Source organism: Ailuropoda melanoleuca, chromosome 15 (genome assembly GCF_002007445.2).
Source record: "Ailuropoda melanoleuca isolate Jingjing chromosome 15, ASM200744v2, whole genome shotgun sequence".
Taxonomy (NCBI): domain Eukaryota; kingdom Metazoa; phylum Chordata; class Mammalia; order Carnivora; family Ursidae; genus Ailuropoda; species Ailuropoda melanoleuca.
In genome coordinates, this window is record NC_048232.1 from 36,453,068 (window position 1) to 36,476,278 (window position 23,211).

General features: G+C 37.9%; 1 long non-coding RNA gene across 2 annotated transcripts in view; it reads left to right on the top strand.

The window, feature by feature from the left end:
* Window positions 1–23,211, top strand: part of LOC109490332 — a 107,541-nt gene that overhangs the window by 19,792 nt on the left and 64,538 nt on the right. For both annotated transcript variants that reach the window (XR_004620832.1, XR_004620831.1), the window contains exon 2: window positions 410–532. This is a non-coding gene — a long non-coding RNA (uncharacterized LOC109490332). The remainder of the gene's footprint in view (window positions 1–409; window positions 533–23,211) is intronic.

A 23,211-nucleotide genomic window follows, 5' to 3' on the forward strand; every position in this document is an offset into this window, starting at 1 on the left:
ATACCTCATAGAAATACACTATTTGCTGTTTGAATATAAATGTTTATGTTCTTTAGTGTTGAAAGAAGATAATACAAACAAGGACGATCAAGAAGAGAGAACATGGAAAAACTGTAAGGAAGAATACATTAAAGGAAAATTTGTCACTTAATGTGTTTTTTTGTTGTTGCTGTTGTTGTTGTTCAATCTGTGCGTATAGCTCCAACAAGAGCTACATGGATAGCCAGACTGGAGGAAATATATCTATAAGCCTTACCTTTTAACCTCTTCCTGTGGAGTCAAGCCCTAACAAATTAATACTAAATATTAATTTCCTATGGTGCTCTCCAGGTAATAATCTTCAGAATTATCCTCTATTTCATTAGCTAACAGGGCATCATAGAAAATTACTTTCTCTTTCAACTTTTAGAGCTTCCTTCTGGAAAATAAAACTGGTGATGAAGAATTTGTTTCGTCCTTCGGATTTCTCCCATTTACTGTGAATCGGATATAAGCAAAGAGCTGAAGGATATAAGAGAACGGTCTCTATGTGGTGAGTACATAAGAGTTATGTCTGATATGACATATCACCTATTAATAATAATGCTCTTCTATTACATTTTAATGTTTAGGAAAAAAACTTTTTCCTCTACCCTCTTGGGTTCTATCACTGGGGTTTGTGAATTAGACTGACAAAAGACAGATTAACAGGAGGGAAAAAAAAAAAACGATTTATTTACACATGCAGCACACAACATGCAGGAGAACTCAGTGATGAGTCACTGCAAGGGGTGATTAGAATCTGGGGCTTATATACTGTCTTAACAAAGAGTGACGAATTTGTGCAGAAGTGACAAGACAAAGGAGATTTGAGTTTGGACTTGTAGGAGCAATACATTCTGAGAAGGTAAATACATGGAGGAAACTAATGGAAAATAAGAGTTATTTTGGTAAGGTTTGTGCAGATTCATCTTGGTGCTACCTTTCCATCTCCAGTGATAAGGGTCGTTTTCCTTCTCCTGGTACAGGAGATAGGAGGGAGAACACCTTCATGAAGGAAGTTTATCTTCTGCTTTTAGACAGATGGGGGATGGCAAAGAGCTTTTTCTACATTTGCTGTTTCATAATTGCCTTCAGTTCAAAATGACCCTTATGCCAAAGTGGTGTATTTTGGGGTAGCGTCTCCTGGTCCCCATCAATCCCAATCCTTCCTGCCTTCTGAGAGGAGTGAATGAGGAGAGGTAATGGACATGGTTGTTAAATTTTGTGATATTGAAAGTAATTCTTCTAAGTGGTTTGTATTGCCAGAAGAATTCAGTTTATTCTTATTCTGATCAAAAACAGAAAAGTCTAAATGTTTCCCTTCAGCGACACATTGCCCAATAAAGAAAGAACCATGGGAATTATGATAAATTAGATATCTGGCTACTGATAAATTGGATGCTAGGAAGATTTTGGAAGAGGATAGGTCTACTTATCTTCCAATCTTTTCTTCGAGATGTGCAATACCTAAAAGGAAAGGGAAAATATCAAGTTATAGACATAATTGAGTGTTATACTTAAAATGTGGGTTTTAAATAGCTATATGATGTATCAGTCACTAATTATGTTAGAGTAACAAAGAAGCCTCAACTCTCTGCCTTATTTCCCACTCACATGATATGTGTGTTGTGGATCAACTGTGGCTTTACTCATAGTTTTTTTTTTTTTTTTTTTTCAGTTCAGGGTCCAGACAAGAATAGAACCCCTGTCAGGCTATATGGTGCTCCTGGAAGAGGGATAGAGCAGTGACAGAGCCGTAAGATAGCTCTCTAGGTTTCTGCTCAGAAGCAGCAAATATCACTTTTTTTGGCATTTGAATTCTCACAGCAAGTGATATGATTAATATTAATATAGGTATTAATGGGGTAAGGAAGTAAAATCCTCTTAAGGACATAATTTTGAACAATAACAATCCATGACATAAAGATGCAATTATTCCTTATAAGAAGTCCAAATTTATCTCCTTATTTTTCCACAATTAGTAAAGTCTATTATTCCTCACCACAGATATGTTCTAGGATTCTCTTGTTTCTCGTTGCACAGTCCTCAACTTTGTTCAGCGTACTTTTTTTCTTTAACCATGATTGCTGTTGCTTCCTAGCTGGTTTTCCCTCTTCATTCCTTGTCTCCATCTCCAATATACTCTCTACACAACATGGGTCACCCCTTTAAATATGAGTATAATCATGTTAGTGTTTAAAACCCTATAATCATTTCCTGTCACTCATAACAGGGCTATAATTATTCTCCATGGTAAAGATGCCCTTCATGATCTCTTTCCTGCTTTCCACTCTATATTCTCTTCCTGTGCTTTCCCTTTTCCTTCCAGACACTCAGGATGGATCAAAAATTTTCCCCTAACTCTCCAAATGGCTCATTCCATTTTCTTTATTTTGTACTCAGTTTAAATGTCACCTTATCAGAGAGGCCTTCCTTAATTGCCGTATGCAAAGTAGAACTCCTACTCTGTTACTTTCTCCTGTAGCCAGTTTGTTTGTTTGATTATTTAATCCATTGATCTCTAGAATGTTTGGTAAAGCACCGATATGATATTGTTGTGTCCCGAAGTTATAATATATGGGTCTGGAATCAAGGGGTATGCCTAGAATTAGGCCTCTTGCCATTACTCCCAGAGACCCACTTGTCAATGTCTTTCCCGTCTCTATAACTTGAGTCTCTGCTGAATTAGTCTGTATTTCCCAGGAGAGGACACTTCCACCACCACACACAATGATGTTTTCACTAAAGCTGAAGCTATGACAGCTGTATTGTCATTTGGGACATCATATGCCAGTAGACTAGTTTAGAAAGAAAAGTTACCATTCTGCTAAGGGAAGACTGAGCTCTGATTACCATGTGGAGCTAGACCCATTGCTTCACAGTCAGAATGGGGAGGAATGTGTCCGGAACTTAGACAGTTACTGAAACATCTTTTCGAGTTTTCTTGACTGAAAAGAGTGGAAGGAAAATTGCATCTCCCACAGTTTGACAAAAACAAAACATCCAAATGCTTAGACCCCTTGGGAATAAAGATCTGAATCAGCTCACCTAGAACGTGGATACTTAATAGAGCATTTCTCAGCAGCCAGTCATTGACAAGAAAAAGGCAACCAATGTCTCAGACTTCTCGGGAAAGATCCCCATCATCCGACTAGACAGACACCTAGACCAGCACCAGTGCTGGACCAAAAGCAATCTAGAATGGTGCTAGAGGATAGAGAGGATAGAGATCATGAACATTATGACCACAGGGAATGCTGCAGTAGCGGGTATATAGCTTGTCTCATTAAACCGAATTATTGAGTCCTTTTAAGAGAATGTGATTGGTTACCACCTTGAGAAATAATTGAAATTAACATGGGTTCCAAATGGAGGAAATGGTGTTGGAGCTGATGCTTTCCTAAATTCCTCTTAACCCACCCGTACGTTCAGTTGCAGTGGTGGCAGACACTTCTGCGTGCCCTGACAGTGCCCCTCCTCAAGCATGCGCCATTCACCTTGCTGCATTTCGGTCTCATAATTTTCCCTGACAATGCAAAGCCCACTCAGCTCACACGCAGGCATCGCCGGGCAGTGCGGAAGCGTTAACGCTGTGGGGGTTGGGATCTGATGCGTAACTGCCCAGCCATCCTCTGTATGGACACTGTTTTTGAGGCTCTCTATGTATTTATCGGAGGACCTGGTTGAGTTGAGCCCCTGCTGCGTATAGCCATGACCTCAGTAATGTACTGTTTATTGCATTTTCCTAGTTCATATCACAGTTTCCCCGTTCCTCACTCCAACTTTTTGTAATGAAAAAGTACCAAAATTTGTGTCTTGAGTTCAGTTTATGGGGGAACTCAAACTGAGACAATTATGATGTCACTTCAGAAAATGAGGATATGGATATATAATGGATTGCCTATAACAACTAACTTGGGTGTCCAGAAAGCCAAATAGGACAAAGGATAGCAAAGTACAATTATTTAGCAGCAATGAAAAGAGGTTTACATTACGTAAGTTGGACATCCAGTAAGAATTTTATTGTTGGAGAAAAAGTCCATCTGTCATTTGTATTAAGATGCTTATTATTAGCCATCCTACATCGCTGTGCTTCAGGTACCAAATTAAAATGGATTGAGCAGAACAACTGTGTAAAATGCTTATCTCCTCAGTGTGCTTTTTTAATACAGCATTTATTGTGTGTTTTCCTATTTATAAAGTGATATATATTCATCATAGAAAATTTGAATATTACAAAACATATGGAAATATTACTTGCAAGCCTACCATCCAAGAATTTCCAACAGGTAGTGTGAAATAAGTTTAAAGTTGTGTGATTGATATATAAATATGTCAATTCCACAATTCCATAAATATACATCTGCGTCAGTATTTATGCTATGTGGATATAAAGCAAAAAGTCCATATTTTAGGCTCTTTGTGAATGTGCAGCTCAGATATCTGGTCCCCTGCCCCTTTACTCCTTGTCCAGTGTCTCCTCAAAACCCCCCACCTGTCATAAGCTAGATAATAATATTTCAGCCTACAGAACTCTGATCTATTGACCTACTTTTAGACTATTGGGATTATTTTAAATTTAATTAATTACCATTACATGGGGGAAATCTACAATGTGACTAATAGGCAAAAGTTAGAAAAACTTTTGTTTTTAACAATATTACTGGATTGCTTTTCTTCAAAGAATAAATCATCCTCTTTCTACCAGTTAGCAGTGAATAAACCTTCCTACCTTTACCAATACTAGGTTTTGTTTTGTTTTGTTTTAAATGGTAATAGGCCTGAATTATCAGGGGAGCCATACTAAGAGGGTACTGCAGACAGTGATTTTAACAATGGACTACTGGACCTTAACAGGTGCTCCTGAGAGCAATGAGTCTGAACACTTAACGAGAACTTTGCGTGGTACTACCTAGATCTGACTAATCAATGGGGTCTATGTCTAGGTCATAATCACCCACTTTTGCGTGCATATTGTTGGCTTTGTGACATAGAAATCTATTTAAAAATGTGATCTTGGAGGCGTGGTATTTTAATAAGAAATGAAACTTTAACTTAAAACAAAAAACAGATCATCCTCAATGCTGTTTAGCCCTCCGAGTCAAACCTAAGCCCTCCCTCATGAGTAATGCTGTCCTCATTATTATTTTTTTTTTCGGCCAGATGGCTTGCTAATTTAAAATCCCTGAAGTGATAGGTGTTGTATTATAGACAACCCACTTGGCTGGGGAAAGTAAGACTGCAGCCTTTCACACCTTCACTGATGAAGTTAATGAGTTCATATCAAGTTTATGAAACTCATTTCACTTATTCAGACTTGCAGAATTGAATGTAGGGAGGACAAACATGAATTTCAAGTTCCAGGAATATTTTGTAAGGTCCATCCAGAAGCAGTTTTGGAATCAAGAGAAAAAAAAATAGGATCTTCTTTTCCATTAGCATCACTGATACTTCTAGTCAAGGCCTTTATTAATTCACAACCAGTCCATGGACAAAGGTTCTCAGTTGGTTTTCTGCTTTTAAACTCTTGCTTCTCCAAACCACTCTTCATATGGGCATCACAGTAATATCCCCCTGATGTCTCTAACATCATGCAGCTGATTACAACTTAAGGTCCAATGTCCTTGCCCTGTCATTCAAGTCACGCCTCCCTCACTTACCTTTCTACATTCTTCTGCACCACCCTTGCACTTCTGACAATGTGAGTCCACTCATAGTCCAGCCACTTATGGTCTTGGTTTATGTGCTTCTATTTTATTTATCATCCAGATTCCAGCCTAGGAACCACCTCTCTTACTAAGCCTCTTTTATCTCTTCATCTAAGCCTCTTCTGAACTCTTACAGGACTTGTTTCCTATACCACCCATGGGCAACAATTTACATATTGTCCTTTATTGCGATTAAAGTTATATGTGATCACTGAAGATTACAAGTTACTGGAGTGCAGGGAACATGGTTCATTGATTGTTTACATTTCTTACTGTACCGAACAGATAACTTTGCAAACAGGTGTGAAATGAATATTTATTTATTAATATCAGGTCCAAAATTATTTTCTAGGTAATGTTGACAAGTTTTAAATGACTCATAATAGTACAGTAAGTTGCTTACCAATAAATATTCCAGTGCAAACTAAATAAAGTACTTTTTTGTTCACACTGCCAGCTAAAGTACAGAAACTAGAGTTTTCTAATAGCAGATCTAATTGGATAATGTGGATAACTTCAAAATAAGAATTAAAGTATATGCTTAATATAGCTCAGACTAAGATATGACATTTAAATGAATAAGATGCTATGAAATTAAAGCATCATATGAGATTGTGTAACTCAGCAATTGCAGGTACAGAAGGTCATACTTAAGAAAATTACACAATTTCAGTTTAATAAAATAGGCTTTTTCCTTCCTTAGTTAACTATCATGGAGAGGTTTTGATTATTTTCAAGAAGTATTTAGATGGTCTATATCTCTCTCAGTACCTTTTGGGATAAATCTAGCTTAATTTATATACTAGTAAGTTTAAGTACGAAGAGTTTTGTCTCTTTTTTCTACATCATTTAAATCTTGATCCAAAAATTGTGTAACATGTTAACTACGTATTGGAGGAGGTCATGGGGAAGATGCCACCACTGGTTGACCTGTGACCTAGGCAATCAGAGGCTTTTTGCTCCCTCCTCTGTCCATGGAATGTGGGTTCCACTTGCCTTTCCTGCTCCCAGGGGCTGCTCCAAGGATATACACTTGAGACGCTGATGTGGTGTTGAGAACACTTGCCCAGCATATGTGTCTAAACGCAGTCAAGTCTTCTATATAAATGTTTACAATTTGGCAGGTGGGGGTGGGGGTTCACTTGCATTGCTCTTGCCCAAGACAAGTCTTGTATGTAAGTTTCCGTTGCTTATTAAAACTGCCACCTACAAACCTAGAGTGGCCTGCCACTTTCTTTGGTCTCTCCTTGCCCTCTGAGTTTTGAGGCTGGTTTCAGATTTCACCCAGGAGGCTCCCAAGGAGGTTAAAACCTATATACGCACTCTTTCAGAAGTACAAATATAAGAAACCATTTCTCTCATGCTCTTTGAAATCTACTCCTTGCTTATCAAGAACTAATAAAATTAAGATGATCAAATATTCATTTATCAACAAATATTTATTTGGCATCTATTATGTACCAGGCAGGATTTCAAATGGCAAAGTATTACAGACGTAAACCTGACCATGTGGCATATATATTATAATTGGGTAAGGTAGACAAGAAAAAAAAGAAGCAACACATAATAAATAAGCAAATTTATATTATATATTACAAGTTTTTAAGATAAAAGAAATAGAAATGAGGTGATTAGAAGTTTGGAGGAGTACAGCTTACAACATTTCTAATTTAATTTTAGTTTTGAGCTCACGTACTGACCCAGAACAAAGCAAAAAATACTATCACTCTGTTGTTACATTATGTTATATTATGTTATGTCATCCTGAAAATGGTAATGAGTCAAGGTAAAACAAATCGCCAATATGTTTTATTTATTTATACATAATTCATAAAATGCTTATTGAACACCTGTTTTATATTTTTTGCTCTCGTGTTGAGGATAGAGTGATAATAAAGAGACAAGTTGTTTGCTCTTATGAATCTTATGATCAGGAAAAAAAATAAGTAAATAAACAACAAAACAACATAATAATGATAATATTGTACCATGAAAACTATTGCCATGTTTATATAGACGAGAATAATCGAATAGTTACCTAACATTAGATGGTTAGGGATGGGCCCTCCCATTGAGTGAGGTAGGGGGGCCTTACATGGGATCAGTTCAGAGAGTTAAACAGGGCCAGATGCTGGAAGCTAGTAAATATGAGCGTGCCATAATTATATTGCTATTGTAAGATACTGCTTTGACTGCTATGCAAAAAATAGACTGTTGAGAATATAGAGGGCTATTACAATTATGAGCCAAGAAATGATGGTAGCTTGACTAGATTAGTAATATGTTTTGGAGACAGAACCCATAGGACTTGCTCACATGGTAAATAATACAAACATGAGAAATTTAGACTCTTTGGTGACTGATGCAAAAGAATGATGCTATTTACTACCAATGGGAAAGATCGAGAAAAATAGAGGGTTGGAGAAAGTTGGTATAAAGATCAAGAGTTCTATTTTACAAAAAGATAAATGGTGGCTACCAGGGGCTGGGGGAAGGAGATCAGACTGATGTTGTTTAGGGATACAAACTGCAACAAGTAGGAAATAAGCCAGAGACATCTAATGTACCGTACAACAAATATAGATGACAATATTGTACTGTAATTATGTAATGTGATAAATATTACTACAATGGCAATCCTATTACAACACATAAATGGATCAAAATAACATTGTACACCTTAAATTTACATAATGTTATGTCAATTTTTTTCAATTAACAACAATGGTTCTGGGAAGAAGTCTGGGCTGGAACTGCATACCAGAATCAGTTTTCTTTTCTTTCTTTCTTTCATACCCAAATCAGTTTTCTCTCCTTCCTTCTTTTCTTTTTCTTTCTTTCTTTCTTTCTTTCTTTCTTTCTTTCTTTCTTTCTTTCTCTTTCTTTCTCCTTTTTAAAGATTGTATTTATTTATTTGACAGAGAGAGAGTGAGAGAGCACAAGCAGGGGGAGCAGCAGGCAGAGGGAGAGGGAGAAGCAGCCTCCCTGCTGAGCAAGGAGACAAGGAGCCCGATGTGGGAGTCAATCCCAGGACCCTGAGATCATGACCTGAGCCGAAGGCAGATGCTTAACTGACTGAACCACCCAGGTGCCCTACAGAATCAATTTTCTTTTTTCTTTGTTTTTTTTTTTAAGATTTTATTTATTTATTTGACAAAAAGAGAGAGACAGCCAACAAGAGAGGGAACACAAGCAGGGGGAGTGGGAAAGGAAGAAGCAGGCTCATAGCGGAGGAACCTGATGTGGGGCTCGATTCCATAACTCCGGGATCACGCCCTGAGCCGAAGGCAGACGCTTAACGACTGCGCCACCCAGGCGCCCCCTTACAGAATCAGTTTTCTAAACTAAATGAATTAATGGCTTTCAAAATAAATTAGAGATTTCTTTTAGAAATTATATCTATATCACTCTGGTTAATACTCCAATAATGACAGAGTTTGTGGACAAACTTAGGCCAGAGGTACTTCCTGGGAGGCAATGATCAAAGGCTATCTTTTACATAGAAACTACATGGTTGGGGTGCCTGGATGGTTCAGTTGGTTAACTGACTCTTGATTTCTGTTCAGGTCATGATCTCAGGGTGCTGAGATAGAGCCCCGTGAGGGGCTTTCACTGGGCATGGAACCTGCTTAATATTCTGTCTCTCCTTCTGCTCCTTCCCCTCCACTTCCTCAACCCCCAGCCCCCACGACACCCAGCACACTTGCGTGAACTCTCTGTCTCTCTCTCAAAAAAAAAAAAAAAAAAAAAAAAAAAAAAAAAAAAAAGAAGAGAAAAGAAACCACAGGGTAGAAGTGAAGACCGTGGTTTTATAGTCCGAAATTATCCTTATCACACTTATTGTTTCAGAATATAAATGAGTTGTTTATACAAAGTTAAACATTTCATAGTCAGATGAAAATCTTTAAACATTCTTTACGGTGTTTTTGCAGGAAAAGTTAGATCTTAACTGAGGAAATGTAATCAGTATTACCAAGGCCAATGGAGAAGAACCGAAGTACTTTGTGTAGTTAAAGCCTCATTGACACCAGTTTTCAATGGTTAACTATTTGCTTTTCTTAGTTTTTTTTTCTCTTTGAAAGACTATTAAATTCTAAGCTCATCAAGGGGAAACTGTGTTCATGGTATGTGTTCATTATTCAGAATATAAGAATTACTAATGCTGCTAGGATTATTTTTCCTAATTAAGCACATTAAGTTTTATATTCTTCAGATCTCTCACATGTTTGTAAACACCTCTCAACGACAGGCCAAGCTGGTTTGGGAATATTTCTTCATTATACGATTTCGTTTATTTCATTTCTGTTTGACTCTACACCAAAATCTCATTGCTGCCAATTTTCAAAGAATTAATGGCTGTATACTCTATCAATGTCATAAGGAGAAATGTGGTAATATTTAGAATTACAACATAGTCACATTGATTTTGCTCATTGATATCATTAGCTCTCAAAAGTGAAAAGTACCTGTTTCAGATGTGTTATAATTTACAAAACCTTTTAAGGCTCCAACAACTGCAAACTGTAAAGCTTGAGGAGAAAAGATATAAAATAGATGAGGAATAAGCAATGTATTTAATAGAGTTAATTCCTTTATCACCAAAAACACACTTCTTAATTAATGACTAAGGAAAAAATCTGAGTGATGGTAAAATGCTAATACTGCCGCCCTTGACCTTGAGTAGAGACATGAAGGAGTATCTTAGATTCCTTTGAATTCCTGCAGCAAACACTTGTTCCAGCATTTTCGGTCATAATTTAGCTGGACCTGCTCAATGAATGCATTTCCAACCCTTTCTTTTTCTATTCTGTGACTTTTTTTTATTTTTCAACATTATGCATTGTATATTACACTACTTTGAACCCACTGTGATGGTCTTTGAAGAATCAGGACAATGTAAATTTAATATGTGTATGAATCAGTGCTGTTATGAGTGAAGAATAGTCCTTTCTTCTGTGAATCTTTGTATTTTGGCTAACTTAGTAGCTTCTTCTTTTTATGTGCTTCAACCCCCCCCCCCAGAAGATATCACTAATGCAAGTCACTAGTGTAGCTAAAGGAAATTTCAATTTTTGTTCTTTGTTTTGAGATTTCCTACTTGATTTTTTTTACATGCCTTTTCCAAGTGGGCCTTAAAGTCTTATCACATATTTCTATTTTTGAGAAGTAAATGGACACGGTGTGTGGCATGTGCAGAAGTTTATTTTCCCCCTATTTAAAACTAAAAATGACTTTTGTAGTCCTGTTTTCCTAAGACAAAAATCAGATGCTTAGAAGTACCTTGCTATTTATGATATTCTTTTTTTCTTTTCATAAAGAAAATAACACAGTAAATTTCTTTTAAATAACTGGCTTAAGTCAAAATGGGTTTTCTTATCTCTAAAGGAAGATTTAAATTAGATAAACGTTGTAAATTGACTATATTATTTACAACAGAATTTATTGGCAATTAATTAACTAATTAATTAATTTTATTGGCAATGTTTAATAGTAAAACTACTGAAACCTTTTTCCAAAGCAATATGAACAAAAATACAACGCTAAGCCAAACTTTTTTACAAGACTATGACATAATGACACTCAAATACAGATCTAGCAGTTACACAATTATTATACCTGTATGTTTTTATGTGTCTTCTCTATGATTAAAGAAGAAGAGTATGCTAAGCAGACAGGTTTTGGTAGCCATGCTTCATTTTCAAAACACTTAGCAACATCTGCAATTTACCTTTCAACTCAAACACTCTGTAAGAATTCTTCCTTTGCTAAACCACCAGATTTCTGTAGGCAGCAGGAGAGTTAAACTCTTTTCCAGGTTTTTACAGGGTTTTTAAATCATCTGCAAATGAGATGTCATTGTTTAATAAAGTTAACCATTTTTGCACCATTATCCAGACATTTTTTTTGAAAATGTCATTTCTAAGGGCTTTTTGATTCCAGCACCTCTCTGTAGAGAAAGCAGTGTGTTGTGACATTATTTTGCAAGAGAGGAAACATTTCCTGAGCCAATCAGTGAAAGGGCACTATCAATACAGATGTCAGCCCAGTTCCTCCCAGATAAATCTTTTGTTTACAAAACTTTAAGTACATCTTGTCCTTGCTTCCTGTTCATGCAGTTCGTTGCAACAGAAAAAGTTTTCTTGAATTTCAGTATCATTTACAAATCTTACAAATGCTATAGCCTGACATTTATTGGTGAAATCTGTTGACTCATCAATCTGGAGAGAGGAGCTGTTGTTTTTCAGTTTATTATATCCAACCTTTTCAGCATGATGTGACATACCACCAGTACATCAACTTATTTACTATTTGAGAGGAGAACCTTTGGTTTTATCATACTGCATCTTGTAGCATTTTATTCACTCTAATTTTATATGCTGGCGTTATTAGTTTTCTTTTCCTGGGCAATAAGTTTTGCTGCTACTAAGTAAATTGCTTCCCAGGCCTTCCAAAACTAGGTTTCCATTGTTTGTTTTGGGATTCCAGTAGCTGTTTAAACTGATCAGCAACTTTACTATCAAATGGCTGTGAATTCAGTGGAGCCACGGGTGTCTTTGAAAGTTGTTTTCCATGGACAGTGCACATGGGTAGAAGACCTGAATTACCAAATCACGTGAACGGTACTCATAAGTTACTCCCGTTGTAAAAGTGGTGATTTTGTGTCTCTTGTTCTACTGCTTCGGTGAAATGACACATGGGATTTTAATTCTTCATCATTAACCTCATCAAAATCTCCAAGAGACCTAGATCCAAAATCATCTTCTGTTTCACATTTCCTCTTTAAAAATTGCCACCTTGGACCTGAAGGATGTGTGTAATATGTGGTACGTAGTTAATCAAATGTAAAGCAGAAGGGTTAATAAATACCTAAACAAAACATTGCAAACAAATTGCAAAGTCCTCAAATGACAATTTATTTCCAACTTTTGATAACATTTGACTCAAGAGTAAAAAGAGAAGGCAACTAGGGAAGGAGAGTAGCTTGAATCACGGCACCTAAGATTTCCTTCTATAGAATAACAATTTCTATCAGGTCTCCGCACTCGCAGTCTCTCTCTTGATCGTGTGCTCTCTGGTTAAAATCAAATATATTGGTGTCGGATAGGTCTCGCTATGTCGATAAACATGAAGAAGGAAGGAAGAGAAGAATCTCATGAAGAAAGCTGAGTATTCCGTACATTGCTTAAGGAGAGACTTTTCTGGAACTGGAGGGAAATGTCTCTATTATGCTAGCAAAGATTTCTTAGTTTCCACTGCTTTCAAATGAGATGGAATTAGAATGTCCAAAAAGGCCTGTTGGAATTACTCAGGAAAACTACACGGGAAGCCACGAAAGTCAATTCTACTACTGGTTCTTCCACCCTGTGGACTTCGGTTGTCTCTCCATAAATCTAGTAGGTTAAATGATGAGGGAACTTCAGGTTCTGAGATCCTATAATTTTTCACCTTTATCTCAACAGGGTGATTAAATATTTTAAAGAAAGGGTATTTCTCCCTTTTTCATAAACTCAGATTTTTTAAGACATCCCACCAATTGCTACGTTGGAGAATTCCACTCCATCTGCTTTGCTCCTTTTAAATAGAAGGCACAGTCTTTGAACCATGGTGAGCCGTCTGAAGAAATGAACGCTTCAAAGTAGCACAGAGGGAAGAGTAATAGGTAAAGTGTCACAGAAAGTTAGAATAACTATGGTGATGAAATATGGACATCACTTCTTCCCCCTACTGTTCCGCCTTAGGTTTCAGAGTCTGCGTTTTCACATCCTCCAAAGGATGTGGGGAAAATATCATTTGAAATGTGCCTTGCACATGGGTGCTCAGCCTGTTTATCTAGGACAGTCATGTCATGGCTCAGTCCTCAAACTGCACGACTAAACAGTCAGCATCTGTTACACTCCTCCACACTTTGTTGTTGATTGGAAGCCAAAAAAAATCATGCCTTCCTCTCTTCACACAACAGAAGGTAAACTATTGGCACTCAGATGTTAAATAATGCCATTACAAAGACTGTTATGTATGAACGGTAATTAAAAAATGAACTCATATGCCACTTGAAGAATTTTTTTAAGGTTATGCTATGGTAAAAACAAATAACTAGTGATCACTTTCAAATCGCTTCTAGGTGTATTAACCAAAAAGGCAGGAGCTTCAAAGTTAAACTTCATGTTATAAACTTACTTTTTGAGCATCAATTCACTCCGATTTGCCCTTTAAAAACACTGGATTATTTATGTTCATTGACATGAATAAAAGCTGGAATGTCACCTCATATATTCCTCCCAAGCTCTAAAATTGTATCTAACTTTTAAAATTAGGATTTTAGTAGTTGAACTTGGATGACGCTCTAACATGTTCATTAGCAGTGTCTCTATGGAGGTCTAGAAATGATAAATGGAACATCCTGTGTGCTTTTATATTAATTTGCTAATTGGTGGATGGAACCTCCATTCAGAGCCATTTTATTATAAGAGTCTTATAATAAAATTAGCACCAATAATTGTCATCATATAAACCCAAGTATTAGAAGGTTAATAAAAGAAGTCTCCAACCTTATAAGACAGTAATAAAGAATGAATAACTTCATTGTTAGACATGCTGGGTTTGAATCCCAGCTTGATCTCTTGTACGCAGGACGAGTTGGGTAACTTTCTCACCCTTTATTTCCTCTTTGTGAAGGGGGTGAGTCAATACCTCTCTCATAGAGTGGTTTTCGCATTACATCGTAGATGTAGCCACAGCAGTGAGCACATTGCCTTGTAGTTAGAGAGCGTATTGTCCTTGGAAGTCACCTTTGTCACTGCTCCAGATCACTGGGCTCTGTAGAGAAGGGTCAGTATCTTCTTGACTGTTGTATTCTCATTGCATAATGTGATGTCCAGCATGTAGTGGACTTGCCCTGTGACATTTCTCAATGCACTTTTCTTTTCCTATCCTCAGGTCCCACCAACATACTGTGCTCTAAAAATCAAAGTTGTAGCTTCTTCTATACTTTCTTCAATTCTCTTCTACAGTTGAGACCAATTTCTGTTTCTAAGAATATGGAGAAACAAATATATATATGTATATAGAAAAAGGCTAACACTTATTTCTGTACTCAGGGACATTCTAGAAAGTGTAGCCCTGTAATCGGCCTCTAGCAGCTTTACTTACCGGGAGAACTAAATATAAGAACCAATACTCTCCAACAAATATAAGAACAATACTCAGTCTGTGCTGAATGCGGATAAGAAGAATCACATTTCTCCCACCCATGCAACTTTAGTAATTGTTACTTGTCAATGTCTCCTTGATTACGAGCCATTATCTCAAATGCAACACTTGGTCATAAACGGAAAGGCTACATTTGGCAGCAGCAGTTGGTACATCTCTGACAACCTGGGAGCTTGGATGTCCATGTAAATGGTAACTAATTACAAAAGTTAATCGATAGCCAAGATCTTCCTTCCTCTCTTTCCTGTGTATCCTAGTTAGCCTCCACTCCTCATGAATAAGAGTCTTTTTTTGAGTTTCTGCAGAGATATTTTTTAAACTTTCGTGGCCGGTGCTCAGGACCAATGCTACTATAGTGGCTATTCAGACTTTTACCTAATCACTACTGGTAGCAAAGACGGAGGGGCATTTCTCTCCCTCTCCACTTTTTGGTTCCCTAACATTCAGGTCCTGGTACTCATGGGTGCATGGCACAGAGGACGCGTGTGCCAAAATCCACCCTACTCCACTAACCAAGCTATAAGCCCTCCTCAGCGCTGCGTCCACCTAGACAGGCACCTTGGCACAATTTCACAAGGAGCCTCTTGGGCTAGGGACGCACCTTGTTTCTCTTTTCCTACATCAGCACTAGAGTAAGAATAGCTGTGAACTTAATTTTAATGAGTTGGCATTTGGGTCACAAACAAGTATTTTTGTCTAATCTTTTTTTTCCTTCAAGTTTTTATTTAAATTCCACTTAGTTAACATATAGTATCATACTAGTTTCAGCAGTAGAATTTGTGACTCATCATTCACATAGAACATCCAGTGCTCAGCACAACAAGTGCTGTCTAATCTTTGTTACTCATAATGAAAGATTTCTCCTTCCCCATCTCCTAATGTGCATCAGTTCCCTAATCTTAGGGAGGCAGAATCTTTCTAATTTAGGGGAAATTATCTGACTATATACTTTCTGCCACAAATTCCCAGTGCAAACCTGGTTCATAAAAACACACAGTTTCATCATTTTATGGGTGTTGACACTAGAGGTATTAACTATTTCTTCTTAGCCTCCTCCCCAGCTTGGAGGGAGGCTTCTTCTCCTCTCCATAGTAGGTTACATACAAAAATAGAAGAGGAAAAGATTTCTGACATAAACTTCAGAGGCTAATTAAGAATTCTTGATTCCATAAATGTTTTATAAAGTTCCTACTTATATACTTTTTTTCTCATTTCAAAAATTAACAGATGACCTATTTATTCATCCATCCATCCATTCATCCATCCATTCACCCATATGCTTTGCCTTTCCCCACTCTAGTTCTTTAACCTCGATAATTCTGAACTCCCTGAGAAAAGTATTTTTCATTATACAAGAATTGTACAGAATAAGCTGTTGTGAAAGCCATGATTCTGCCTCCACTAGATTCCTGGTTGAAATTCAGCAGGATAGATAGACAATAATTCAAATTGGGAACCCACTATTGTATCTACCAATTTTGCTGTCCTTTAACCCCTACCCACCAACAAAGAAAATGGGCATTTTTTTTTAATAGAAAGATCCAATATGAATAGGAAGCTTACACGGACATGAAATTTATGTATGTGTTTAAACATTGCACCACAATGACACCACATATGACATTACAGAATGGTCAGCACATCTATTCATTAAAATAATTCTTCTTTCAACTCGGTATACGTGTGGCACTCTTAGAAAGATCTTTTATATTATACGACCTGTGTCATTAGTTTGGGATAAACACAGTATTGCACTTATTTAACTTGGGAGAAAATTTACCAAATGTTCCTCTGTGCTCTAATGATAATGCCTTTCTTCTCTCCTAAAGATCCCTTTCCTTAATATATTGAAAGTACCTCCTTAGGGCTCCTGTTCCATGAGTTCAATACTGCTCACTAGACTTTCTGCTGGAGAGGGAAGCTTTCTTTGTGCCCTCCGCCCCCCAACCCCCACCAGGAATGAAAGACTACAAAACTGCTACTGGAAGGGGATGCCTGTGGGAGCTCTTGTGGTTGCTAAGCCTGAGGCTGATAGCAATGCTGATTCCCCAAGGTTCTGTATAGCCCCCTCTGCTCATCATTGACTAGAAGGCCTCATTACCATCAGTAAGGTTTAAAGGACTACATTCTTCCCCACTGAGTCTGAACTCAGAGGAGAGCCCAGAAGCTAGATGACTCACCCTGACTAGTCAAATTCAATTGTTCTGTGTCACAAGTGGTCTAATATCCAAGTGCCATATCTCTTCAGGGACACACCTCTTTCAGTATGACCTCTCCCTTTCCACACCACCCCCGATTTTCCCCATGATTTTCTGCCACACATTTCCCTCAATCTGTCCATTGTTTAAAAAAATGAATGAAATCATGTCACTTCTATACTTAAACACTACAAGTCTCCTATTTCTTTAACAGTAAAAGCCAAAGCCTTACAAGATCTGCCCACCCACAATTATAATCTTTGACTTGTGACCTCAAGTCCTACTGCTTCTCCCACCCATGAAAGCCACACTGTCTTCTTCCTTCTCTGTGGGCAAGTCAAGGATTCCCTCATTTCCAGGCATCTCCTCCTGATGTTTTCTCTCCTGAAAACATGCTTCTACTAGATATCCACCCATATCCATTTCCACCAAAAATAGTCTTTCCTGACGTTTAAGCTTATTCAAACAAATGTGAGCTTCTCAACGAAGCCTACACAGACCCCTCCACTTACTTCAAAAGTCTTCTTGCTTCTTTGCATTTTTAAAATGTATGAATATTATTTGATCCCACATAATATTGTATATCTTATACAAATAAGATTTTTTACTGGGTTTTAAAAAAATGTAATAGACTTTATTTTTTAGAAAAATTTTAGATTTACAGAAAAATTGGGATGATAGTTCAGAAAATTCTCACGCACTGCGGTTTCCCCATTAACATCTTACATTACTTTGGTGTATTTGTTGCAATGAATGTAGCAATATTGATCCATTATGACCGACTAAAGTCCATATTTTATTCAGACTTCCTTAGTTTTTACCTAATGTCACTTATTTCTGATTTTCTTTTTTCAGTTCTTGGCCTTCTCCTTTTAGCCATATGCCTTATTTTTGGAACTTACTGTCTTTGTACGTAGCGCTGTCTCATACCCTCTTTTCTTTTCATTATCTGACCTGGAAATCTTGGCATTGTGAATATCTCGGTGGCTTTGATTTATTCCTGCAACAGATCCTCTCCTTCCCTCCCTAGAGATCATGTCCACTCAGTTGACTGCCTTTTCTTGGCTCCTGTTGCTAAGTCCACACAAAAATACAGACTCCCCCCACAGACTGACAAGTGCCATACTACACCAAGAAATCCTAAAATCAGAGAGGGCACCTTAACTTACATAATAGCCTGTAGCACTGGAACTTTCTCTCTAATGAGAATTGCTTCAGCGTGATTCATGATTGACATCATGAACAACTTTTTCTTTTTGGTCAACATTCTATAATCCTTTGCCCCTTTCCAACTTCCAATTTAATAATCTCTCTGTTCTCACTTTGGCAAAAAATCCATTTTAAGAACTCGTCAACCAAGTATCTGGAAATATATACACTATTTGTTTTATCCCATCCTTGCTTGGGTTTGCAAATAATAAGTATAGCATTTCAATATTTTAAATTTAAATGCACACATTGTTTTGACATGTCCCTCTCTCCCCACTTTGGATAAAAAGCAGAAAATTGACATTCTTCCAACTTAAATTTATTCTTATAGACTGTTTATTTCACAAGTATCCTTAGTCAAGAGTGGTGGATGCTTTTTTGGTCTTGTAACTGTCTTCTATATTCTTTCGAACTAGGAAGAAAATCTCCACATGTTCAATTGAATTGCCCTCTATAGCAAACCGCCCCAGTAGCTCACTGAGTTTTCTCTTTAAGCATTTCCCACTAAGCCCTAGATTTTTATATTAAAGATCCTAATCTGATTTTCCAGTTCACTGTCTTACTGACTAAATACATTTATGCAGCAAGCTGCTTTTAGCATAGTCTCTTGCTGAAGTCTGAAGCTCTTTTCCTCCTTTTGTAGCCGCCTGATTTGCTGACTTCATTCCCCATGATTTGTTTTCATAAACAGGCTACCATATAAAGGTCAACAGTAAGAGTCCAACATCTTGAAATTGAGCACATGGTCATTATTTAATGTGCCCCCTTTGCTCTGATTCAGGTATGAAATAAACTTCACTTGGAGAAAGAAGACAAGAATATTTTGTTTTGCCACATGGAACAAATATGTTTGGTAAAAGCTTGGGCCTGAGTGCATTTACTTCTTGGAATCAGTATTAGACAGCCAGAGCATTTCCATTCCACAACTCTCCCCAGACAAAACAACAGAGCAAAAAAAAAAAAAAAAAAAAAAAGGTACTTTCTAAAATAATCCATATTTTAAAATAAGGGTTGGGAAGAGACACCAAATAGACCATCATCTGGTCTATCTTTATTATAGGCACATAACACTGACGTTAGTAAAGCAGGCTGTCCTGCACTACTGTGCCATTATACCCAAGTCCTGATCCAGAGGGACCATTGCTCAGAAGTAAAGGGCTGTCTGGTTTTTGTTTTGTTTTTAACTTTGCTGCTCTGTTGAAAACTTCGATTATAATGTCAGCTAGGAGGCACACTCCAATTCACTGGGCCCTGCCTTATGGCCTGTTTGGTTCTCTCAACAAGCCTTTAAACAGCTATCTGCTAGTATGGCTTTAGGTCTGATGGGGTTCAGGGCTGGCTGCCCCAGAAGATGGCATTTTGACACATGCATTGTTTTGAGGTAAAGATGATTAAGGCCCAACAAATTCAAGAAGAGGCTTTTACCTCTCCCTTAACTGGCTAAAACGAAACAAACAAACAAACAAAATTAAATAGGGATCCTGTTCCATGAAGAGAGGGGTTGTTGTCGTTGTTTTCTCATAAGACTTCTCTTTGTATGGCAAACATTTGTTTACCCAACATTTGCTCTTCCCCTCTTCCTACGAACTGTCTCCCTCCGGTTGGAAGTCCCAGACCCGACCCTCCTCTCAGCTCAGGATGGTGGATCAGCCTCAATGCCTGACTGTCCAGGAGCTTCTCAAGCTTTTGCAGATACCCCAAACCTATGTAATTATATCTGTTTTTCTCCTCTTAATCTATTTTATGTCGATTTAGTTATTGAGCCAGCCAAAATAACTCGAAGGGAAGAAGGGAAAAGTTTTCCTTCCCTATAGGCTACAATTGCTCTCAGACAGATTTCAATCAAACATAGGAGAACTGGGAGTGTAGGGTGTGTGCCATTACCAAGGAAAATTGCTACTATTCAGTCTTGATAAAAACAGATATTCTAATAGTCCGTGGAAATGCATAGGCTCTTTAATAGATGAGAAATTAGGCTTATATACGTAAAGGTATCACATTTCAAATTTGCTTGTATGTTTTCTTTGTCGGTTTTTCTGGAGGAGATCAATACATTATAATAAAATTAAAGTAATTAACTACTAAAAAAAAAAAGAAAAGAAAGATTAACTACTGGGTTGAATTCCTCTCAGGTAAACCTTACTACCCATTGTTTCCCAAAATAATCTCTGCCCTTTGATATCCGTGATTTTTTTCTCCCATACTCTTTTATCTGCCTGAGTTCTCCCCACATTCGCCCCCTCCCTCCCTGCCCTTCCTGATTTCCCTGAACTCTCCTCTTTTGTTTCCGTATTCCTTGAACGTTGATTCACGGGCATAAACATCTAGACTGGAGCAGACGTGGATTCTCTTCCAGTCACTAAAATTGGGTATGAAGTATAGTAATAATTACATTTTCCTAACAACAATAATAGCCAACCCTGCAGAAGCACTGTTCTGATGAGCATTTGGCCTAATTCACTCATTTAATCCTCATCCTTTTTTTTTTTTTAAGATTTTATTTATTTATTCGACAGAGATAGAGACAGCCAGCGAGAGAGGGAACACAAGCAGGGGGAGTGGGAGAGGAAGAAGCAGGCTCCCAGAGGATGAGCCTGATGTGGGGATCAATCCCATAATGCCAGGATCACGCCCTGAGCCAAAGGCAGACGCCCAACTGCTGCGCCACCCAGGTGCCCCCATTTAATCCTCATTCTAATCTAGTGTGTAGTCACTATTATTATTCCCATTTTACAAACGAGGACAGGGAGGCACAGGAAAAATTGGCAGGAACAGGATTTGAAGCCAGCTACTCTATCTAGCACCAAAATTCGTGCTTGTCACCACCACACCGAACGAGGTAGTCGAGTAGTAATGGTGCCTATCTCATAGGTCAGTCGATAAATAGTAGTTCTCTCCCCATTTTGTTTCATTTCTGAACCTTTAAAAATGATGCCTTCGCTCAAGTAATTCAAATGGCAAATATTTGCGTAGTGCCTCCTCTATCCCAAGCAGTGTTGTCCATGTTAGGGATAATGTGCTGCGTGACTAAGGCAAACACGTGACTGTCACTCATTAGATCATGCTTGTGATATTTTTCTTCTCATGAATGGCGCTTGTGGGATGATATCTGTTTCTCTCCTAGTATTTTACTCCCAGCATAGCCGCTGCAATCAGAGCAAAAGCGGTGTGAAAAGTGGGCAGGCAGTTTAAGTTCTGTGTGTCTCAGTTTCCATATAAGTAATTTGGGGATAATAGCGCCTGCCTCTTAGGGCTGTGGGGGTCATTAATGAGTTAATCAAGTACAGCACATAAAACCATGACTGGCACCTAAGTGCTCCATCGCTCTATTGTTCATCCTCTCTGTTCCCCCCCCGCAAGTACTCTTCACATACACTTTCCTAATTATTTGTTGAATAGATGGACACAAAAAAAGAGGACCGGCTCCCAGCTTGCTAAAGATAATGCTATTCTTTGAAAGCTCTTTCCGCTTGACTAATTTGCTGTGATTTTTTTTACTTCCTTTAGCATATAATGCTGAACACAAATCTCACCTATGTAAAGGTCTGCCTTTAGTCTCTATACACTATTAGTAAAACATAAGCTTTCATCATTAGTCAACTAATGAATAAGGGTTCAGCCATTGCTGGAGAGATTTGAACTCAGAAGGGAAAAGGGTTATTCTTTTTTTCATTGTAATGAGCCTATTTATATGAGAATAAGCCATTATGTCTTTGGTATGAAGTCTGTGCTTTTTGAACAGCTTCTTGAATTCTGTTCCCTTTCTTCTCTTTTAACAAACCCGTATTAGTCTCTTATTCAGTACTGATTCTTTTGAGAAAGGATACCTTTTTCCTAATCTCCTAGACAACACAGTTGCAGACTCCTGTTTTTTGCTGTTAGCAAGATCACGTTGCCCTTGCCAGAGAATTTGGTGGGGATGCATTTAAACGTGACTTAAATCAGTTAATTGTACACATTCCCCAATGTTGAAAGAACTCACTGTAAAAATTCTACCCAAATCACCTGCAGGAATTTTCAGCGCAAGGCAAACCCTCAAGGGGTCCATCTGCATTTATGCACGAAGCTATGAAGTCTTCCATGACTGTGGTGGTTTCACAGTGGACTTGTAGCAAAATATGAGTCAGCTAATAGAGGTGAGAAATTTCAGGAAGGCATTTATAATCAACTAAAAAACAAATTTTCCTGCAGATTATGCCATGAGTATATTCATGTCATCAAACATTTCCTAGGCATCATGCCAGGCATTGTGCCAGGTGCTGAGATCAATGCTGATGAGCAAACATTCTCTGCTCGAAAGGAGCTCTCGGAGTAGTCTGAAGAAGCAGACTTGCTCATCAATTGTTTTTCTTTTGATTGGGGAAATGGTAGAGGCAGAGATAATATGGACATACCTAGTCAGCCAGTTGGTGAGAGAGAGGTCAGAAAAACTTCCTGGAGGAGGAAACACCCAGCTAAATCTCACCGGATGAAGATTAGCTACCAAAGATCTACCTGGGCTGCATATGGCATGACAGAGACAGGGGAATGAGAACTAGGACAGCGTGACTGCAGAATTGCCAGTGGTTTTGTGCGGCTTGTGTATAAAATACAAGACAGAACGGCATGAGGTGAGGTCAGACAGGCAGAAATAGGTTAAATTATGGTGGCTTTTTTTCTTTTCCTTTTTCTTTTCTTTTTTTTTTTTAATTTTCTGTCCTATTAAGGAGATTCAGCTTTAGCTTCAGGGCTATGTGGAACTAGTTGTAGGTTTGAAACCTGGGAATGACACGGTCAGATTTGCATTTAGATAGGTCGGTCCATAAATTGTGTGAAGACTGGCTTTGATAACCCCAAGCTGGGATGCTGGGGGTGCTCCAGAAAGC